Genomic DNA, 7,505 nt, shown 5'->3' with positions numbered 1-7,505 from the left:
GAATCCAATGGGCTCCCCCTTATGCTATAAAAGTTTGGTTGATTATTTAGTAAAAATTGGAAATCACTGGAGTGGGCCCTCCCTTTTTTAATTTCTGTATCCGCCACTGCATATTTTTCATATTGGCTATATAATATAAAGAAAGGTGTATTTTTTATCGTTAAAATACCATGAGTGGGATGCAAGTATACAATCTTTTATTACAATACACATTCTTAACATTCATATAGAGTAACTTATTAGACCTTCATTTGTGGCAGTACAGGAGCTTTAACCAAAATGAGTAAAAAGTTTTTTGTATTTTACTTTGCATATTCATGTAAATGCCTGTGTGATTCAGTGTATATTTATTCTTATTATATGCTCAATTAACTGTTTGTCTGAATTCTTATACGGTTATGCAACTGTGTCATAATGTTGAATTTATTAACTGTGTTCTCGAAATCTGTCAGTTATAAATGACCAAAACATGCAGGACTCTTAATATTTTAGATAATTTATATAGCAATCAACTGGTAAAATTATAAAAAACTGATAAGCAAAAGCAGATGTCAAGATCTCATTATTTATAGACTTTACACATGCTCATTTAATTTATTGTACATATGTAGCAAGTACTTAAATCATGTTAAACTGGGTGAAAATTTTAGATACTCAATTTTCGACTCTTCCTTGACACCATTTGTGACGATGGTCTCGAAAAACAAGGATATACTGACAGATGGGGAGGAAAAATGACAGTGTAAGGGGATAGCAATTCCCCAAGCACTTAAAAGAGTACCTTGTAGATTTAAAAAACAAAACAGTAGGCTGATGCCACTACAAGGGCTGATCCTTTACACTGCAAAATGGAGAGGGATTTATATAAGTTGTAATAACTTGTTTCCCAATTCACCGTGAATAAATAAGTTTAAAGTATTATTATCATATGCATTTTGACATGTTTAGTACAATACATGTTTAGTTATTTTTGTATTCAGATACGAGTTTATAGATGTGGCAATAGATTTGTATTTCAATGAACATGAATGTGTATGTCCTGGTTTCACTCTATTCATAATATTAATTAAAATAATGCAAGGATGAAAGGTACCACCAGTTTTGCAGCACCAGTGCTATTTAAAGTTATAAAAAAATAATTAGTTATCAAGCATTAAATTTATGCATAATTTAACACAATAATACCTACATGTATTCTTAAACTATTTTTATTTTCATATACACTTCAAGGACTTAAAAACTTACTGACGGACTTGGACCACCACTAATTCACTGATGTACATGAGTGTATCATGAAAGCATAAAATAATATACTGTACTTACATGTAAACAGTATGCATTAAAAAATATGTGCAATGTACATCATACTACATGTATTGAAAGAATTTAATATGTATATTTATAGAACCTTTTGCAGGTTAGTATTTCAATTTTCCATTGATAAATTATACTTTTTACATACATGTATGATAAGTGCACAAAGACACTAAAAAGGTAACAATCAAATAATAAATTATAGCTGCCTAAAAACTGTGTGGATAAACATACATGTATTGCAAATAGTCCTTCAAATATGTATATTTTTTACTGTTTTTATTTTTTAGGCTAATATATTTATGGTGTGATTTGATATCATTAACATGAATTGTGAAATTGCTTCCACTACACTTTCATCAAACCTCATGATGTTCACCAAAATTTGTGTGTGTAAACCATGAGCCTCAAGTTTACTAGTTGATAAAGTTTTGCAACAGGACATCAAAAGTGTATCCATGGTTTGATGAAGTACATGTAGCAAGGTAATTATTGTATATGTTTAAAATGTATGTTTGCATAAAAGACAATTGTTGGGATTGACTCAACATCTGATATGTGTCTGTCTTAATTGACATCAACTTTCATCTAAGGTATATGATCATTTTGATGCTGTTTGCTATTGTTTTTAGCACATCAGAAGTATTAATTTGTGTTGCTTCCATTTCAGAGAATTGACACATGCATGTTTTCTTTTTTATTTGAATGGTAATTTAATTACATTTACTGTACAAAAAAAGCAATTACAAAAAAACATCATACTTTTTTTTTACAATAATTTTACAATTATTAAAAAATTGCAAGTAAAATTACAAGTAAAATTTATAATTGTAAGATTACAATTACAAAACTTTCTATTTTTTCTTATACAGCTAACATTGTTATTGTTTGCTCCTATATACAAGTACATGTATATGCCACTGCACATGTATCTATGATGGAAGTCCTCCCAAGAGACATCAACACAGAGAATTCACTGAACATTTAAATGGACATGGATGTTTGTCAAAGGTCATGTTAGATTAAACACCTGTATTACCTTATAATTATTAATGAACAGTAAGTTGTTATTATCTGTATTTTTTAAAGTATAACTAATTTGTCTTATTGATTATCAAGAATATATCACCAGCAAAGTAACTCAAGAATGTGCCTAGCATGAGTTAGTTTAAGTCTGTTTGACGTGTATGGTATATTTTTTATTATTTGAAAAACAAATAAGTTTTACTTTTAATTATATAGATTTTATATTTATGTTTTAGACAATATCACATGTGCTATTAATGAATAGTGGATGATTTGATTTTGCCATGTTGTATCACGTAAGAATATCTGAGTGGAAATGTGTTTAATATATTGCTTGATATTATGTGTTTTATTCACCCTAGAAGGTTAGAACCGTCATCTATATACATGTAATAGTTAAATTTTAAACAAGGTACAAAATAGTATAAACAAATATATAAAGAACTATGTGGAGATGTATTTAAAATTATTTCTGATTGCAAAATCTACACCAAAACAACAGAAAATATTGATTTAGTGTTGCTTTATGCTAACCTTAGCAATATTTCAGCTATATGACACAAGCCAATTATTGACAGCAACATTATTTAAACAAATGACATTTAATTAACACCTTTTCATAACTTGCATAATTTATTGAAAGGCATTACCTACTTGTAGATTACAAATATTATAATGGATTATACATGTAGATAATACTAAAGGATCAAGTATGTTGGATTCTAACCCATTCTTATTCATGAGATTTTCTGAAAAAAAAACTTGGTTCAACATATTGTTGTACTTGGGGCATATACTTGTGATATAAAAAAGGGGATAACAGCAAATGACTACAATGCCACACAAAACATCAAAACACACCTAAACAACTCCCCAACACTCAACCTCACTCAAAGCACAAATATAGAGACAGAGACAAGACAACAAGAAGCCGGGAAATCCTGACTTGGTACAGGTATTCCACCAGTGGAATAGTTGGATTGAACCGGTTAGTGAGTACTCAAACCTCTCCATTATATTCCCGACCAAATTCAAACACACACACTGAAAGACACACAATAAGATACCTGCACAGTATACAGTCAACAATATCGACCTCATACTATAACAACCAACAAATCAAATAAAAGCATTAAAAAACTGAAGAACACCTACATTACAAAATGCCAAAACACAAAAATAGATTTAAACCGGTCCCAAATACACTAAGTAGAGACGAGTTTGACTCATAACCACACGTAGTATGCCTATAAAGAAACAAGTAGGCAAGTACAAGCCAAGTGTGTACTGTCAATTTGAACACGTTGTGTGTGGGTATGTAATAAACCATCCCAAGCGTCCACGGGACCTGTTTAAACATATTATAAAATAAAATAAGGCAATCATAACCGGAATTTAATAAGTTTAATAAAATATATTTATAACAGTGCTAAATCACTGCCTATTGTGATGGTGATTAAAGGTGAACTAAGTCTTGACGCTAGACGCGTCATTTATTGATCTTGAAACTTATCGAATGTAGATTTAAAATAGCCAGTACTGTAAAACTGATACACAAATAATATAAAAAGACAATAATTACAATAATCACAAACAAAAGCAGGGTCAAATTGTGCTCGCAACTACTGGAAGCTAGCTAAGACTAATATATCTGTTGGTATAAAAACTGTCGCACAATTGAAAAATTATCACAAATTACACTCCAATTGGGATTGGTTTGGTGCCATTCAGTCATCAAAATAAATTGTAATCGGCAGTTTTAGTGAGAGGCCAGTATTTATTGAGAATCTTCAAGTCATTGGAACATAGTGTTAAATTAACCGATACAACCAAAATATCATGTTTATATCCTTTACAAACATAAGATTTTAAAGTTTTACCCAGTCTTGAAAGTTGATTTTTCAGTTTTTTACATTTATTTACAACATTGCCATAAAATTTAGGATGCGAAACACCATCTGAGATAAGTTGTCTACGGGTTACATTATATTTAATTACAAGATGTTCATACTTGTTATAAAATTTTCGGAAAGTAGCCAACAGTTTATGAAACCTAAATCCTTGTTGAAGTAATGTTTTAATTAAGTGTCATTATTTATTTTTACAAATGTTTTTGTAGGATACCACTGTATGATTATTGTATAGTTCACATAGTGACATAGTGTGTATGTTGGTGAAACAGTTTTACTACCACAATGAACATATAATTATGATAATACAAAATTTGAAATTGTAAGTATAGAAGTATTCTTAATATTGTTTTAAGTGTATAATATCAATATATGAATATGGAACAGCAGTATTTGAATACACAACATCTGACAACTTAGCAGTAATATCTGGAGTTCCACAGGGAAGTGTGCAAGGATGTATTCTTTTTCTTATGTACATAAACAACTATCCACCGAAATTTATAACATTTTGAAAATATTGATTTATAACATTACAAAATAAATTTTTTTCAAATTAAATGAAAACAGTGGTAATTTGCATATCTGAAACCCCCGCTTTGTATATTACAAAAAAGGGTGCACTCGACTTCCACCCATATGTGAAAAAGTTGGCCGGTTACTTGCCCAAGGTCGGCGGTTTACTCCGGGTACTCCGGTTTCCTCCGTCAGTAAAGCTGGTCACCATGATATAGCTGAAATATTGCTGAAAGTGGCGTAAACCACCAATCAATCAAACAAACAAACAAACAAACATATCTGAAACAGTGGCTATTATTAAGATGTCAAATGTTTAACCAAACAAAGACCTATGTTGTCATTTTGTAACACAAACAATGTCAGCAGACAACATTTTGAAAGAGGTCTGTCCAAGGAGAACCTTAGCTAGGTTTTGTATAATTTGTCCCGGTTGTTCTGGAGCACCAAAATTAAAGTGTTGATAATGGACACCTGAGTGATGGCAAACATCACCTGAGCCAAGGCTCTGGTGAGAAAATCAACATGTTAACATTATACCACATTAACACATTGCATCATAAAATATTCTGTTTCAATTTAACAAAACTGTTGCTTATAACAATTGTATGTAAAATCAGAACTTCTACCTTATTTTGAGGCAAAAATTATTTTTGTTGAGAAAAAATTTAGTAAACATCATAGGCAACTATGATTTTCAAAAACCTTAACCAGTCACACAGTTGTTACCTTTATTTAATACATTACTTCAAATATTGACAATGCATTGAAACATTGTATATATATATATATTTTTTTATAATTTCAGATAATGGAGAAGATGATGTATGTTAAGAGATATTGAACATGACAAATAATAATGGAAGTTAATTTTGTTCTTGTCTTTTAATAATGATGACAGCTTAATGTTGGAAGGTTAACTTTATATCAGTACAGTCCATCTGATAAGCACATAATGGTGTTAACTTGTTGCGCATATTGTGCATAAATGTATCTGGAACCTCTGTTTTCATGTAGTGTAAGCATTATCAAGGGAGACAATTCAAACACAAATATTGTTTTGCTATTCCTCTATGTTACAATATATAATACATAAATTGGAAACAATATAACATAAAAACTATTGTTCCTGAACAAAAGTTTGTTATACAAACTTTTATATTGTACAATAGTGTTAATAGTGCAATATAATGCTGTAGTTTAATATTTTGAAATAAAAAGGATATTAATTGAGACCCATTTAACCAGTATCTTGGTATAGATTATGATTATTTTGTCATGGTCTTATTTGTATTATGGTGTGAGGGGCATTAAGTTTTACTACTGTAACAGAATTTTTAAGTATTGATCAACTAATTCTTATATTAAAAGTAAGCAGGGAAACTAAAACATAAGGGATAAGACTTTTCTTGGTTTAGAGTTCTAAAACTTTAGTGAGAAAATATTTAAAAAACAAAAATGTTATTCATTTAATATTAAAATTATCCTGAGCTAAATTGTGGACAATGCTTAAAAGGACGAAAATGAAGGTTATGTATTTTGGGGTTATTATAAAACAAAACACTGAAATTAGCATTGTTTTCTTGTAGTTTTTCTCTTTATGTGGACATGGCCATCCATGTTCCTTTTTAGCTCACCTGGCCCGAAGGGCCAAGTGAGCTTTTCTCACCACTTGGCGTCCGTCGTCCGTCGTCGTCGTCCGTCGTCCGTCGTCGTCCGTCGTCGTCCGTCGTCGTCGTCGTTAACAATTTACATTTTGAACTTCTTCTAGAGAACCACTGAATGGAATGGAACCAAACATGGCATGAATGTTCCTTATGAGGTGCTGACCAAGTGTTGTTACTTTGTAGCCGATCCATCATCCAAGATGGCCGCCAGCGGGGGACTTAGTTTAACATAGGACCCTATGGGAAATGCATACAAATGACTTCTTTTAGAGAACCACTGAATGGAATGAAACCAAACATGGCATGAATGTTCCTTATGAGGTACTGACCAAGTGTTGTTACTTTGTTGCCGATCCATCATCCAAGATGGCTGCTAGCCGGGGACTTAGTTTAACATAGGACCCTATGGGAAATGCATACAAATGACTTCTTTTAGAGAACCACTGAATGGAATAAAACCAAACATAGCATGAATGTTCCTTATGGGGTGCTGACCAAGTGTTGTTACTTTGTAGCCGATCCATCATCCAAGATGGCCGCCAGCAGGGGACTTAGTTTAACATAGGACCCTATGGGAAATGCATACAAATGACTTCCTCTAGAGAACCACTGAATGGAATGAAACCAAACATGGCATGAATGTTCCTTATGAGGTACTGACCAAGTGTTGTTACTTTGTTGCCGATCCATCATCCAAGATGGATGCTAGCCGGGGACTTAGTTTAACATAGGACCCTATAGGAAATGCATACAAATGACTTCTTTTAGAGAACCACTGAATTGAATGAAACCAAACATGGAATAAATGTTCCTTATGAGGTGCTGACCAAGTGTTGTTACTTTGTAGCCGATCCATCATCCAAGATGGCCGCCAGCGGGGGACTTAGTTTAACATAGGACCCTATGGGAAATGCATACAAATGACTTCCTCTAGAGAACCACTGAATGGAATGAAACCAAACATGGCATGAATGTTCCTTATGAGGTGCTGACCAAGTGTTGTTACTTTGTTGCCGATCCATCATCCAAGATGGCCGCCAGCGGGGGACTTAGTTTAACATAGGACCCTATG

The 7,505-nt window shown here is 32.2% G+C and overlaps 1 long non-coding RNA gene across 1 annotated transcript; it reads left to right on the top strand.

The window, feature by feature from the left end:
- Nucleotides 1-2,336: 2,336 nt before the first annotated feature.
- Nucleotides 2,337-6,170, top strand: LOC139495417 (uncharacterized). The gene is made up of 3 exons (XR_011657332.1): nt 2,337-2,373; nt 4,460-4,572; nt 5,575-6,170. It is a non-coding gene; the product is annotated as an uncharacterized lncRNA (long non-coding RNA).
- Nucleotides 6,171-7,505: the final 1,335 nt, after the last annotated feature.

The sequence above is a fragment of the Mytilus edulis genome, chromosome 11 (genome assembly GCF_963676685.1).
Source record: "Mytilus edulis chromosome 11, xbMytEdul2.2, whole genome shotgun sequence".
Classification (NCBI taxonomy): Eukaryota; Metazoa; Mollusca; class Bivalvia; order Mytilida; family Mytilidae; genus Mytilus; species Mytilus edulis.
The sequence above is the reverse complement of the archived record's forward strand: the minus strand, read 5'-3'. Positions and strand labels throughout refer to the sequence as shown.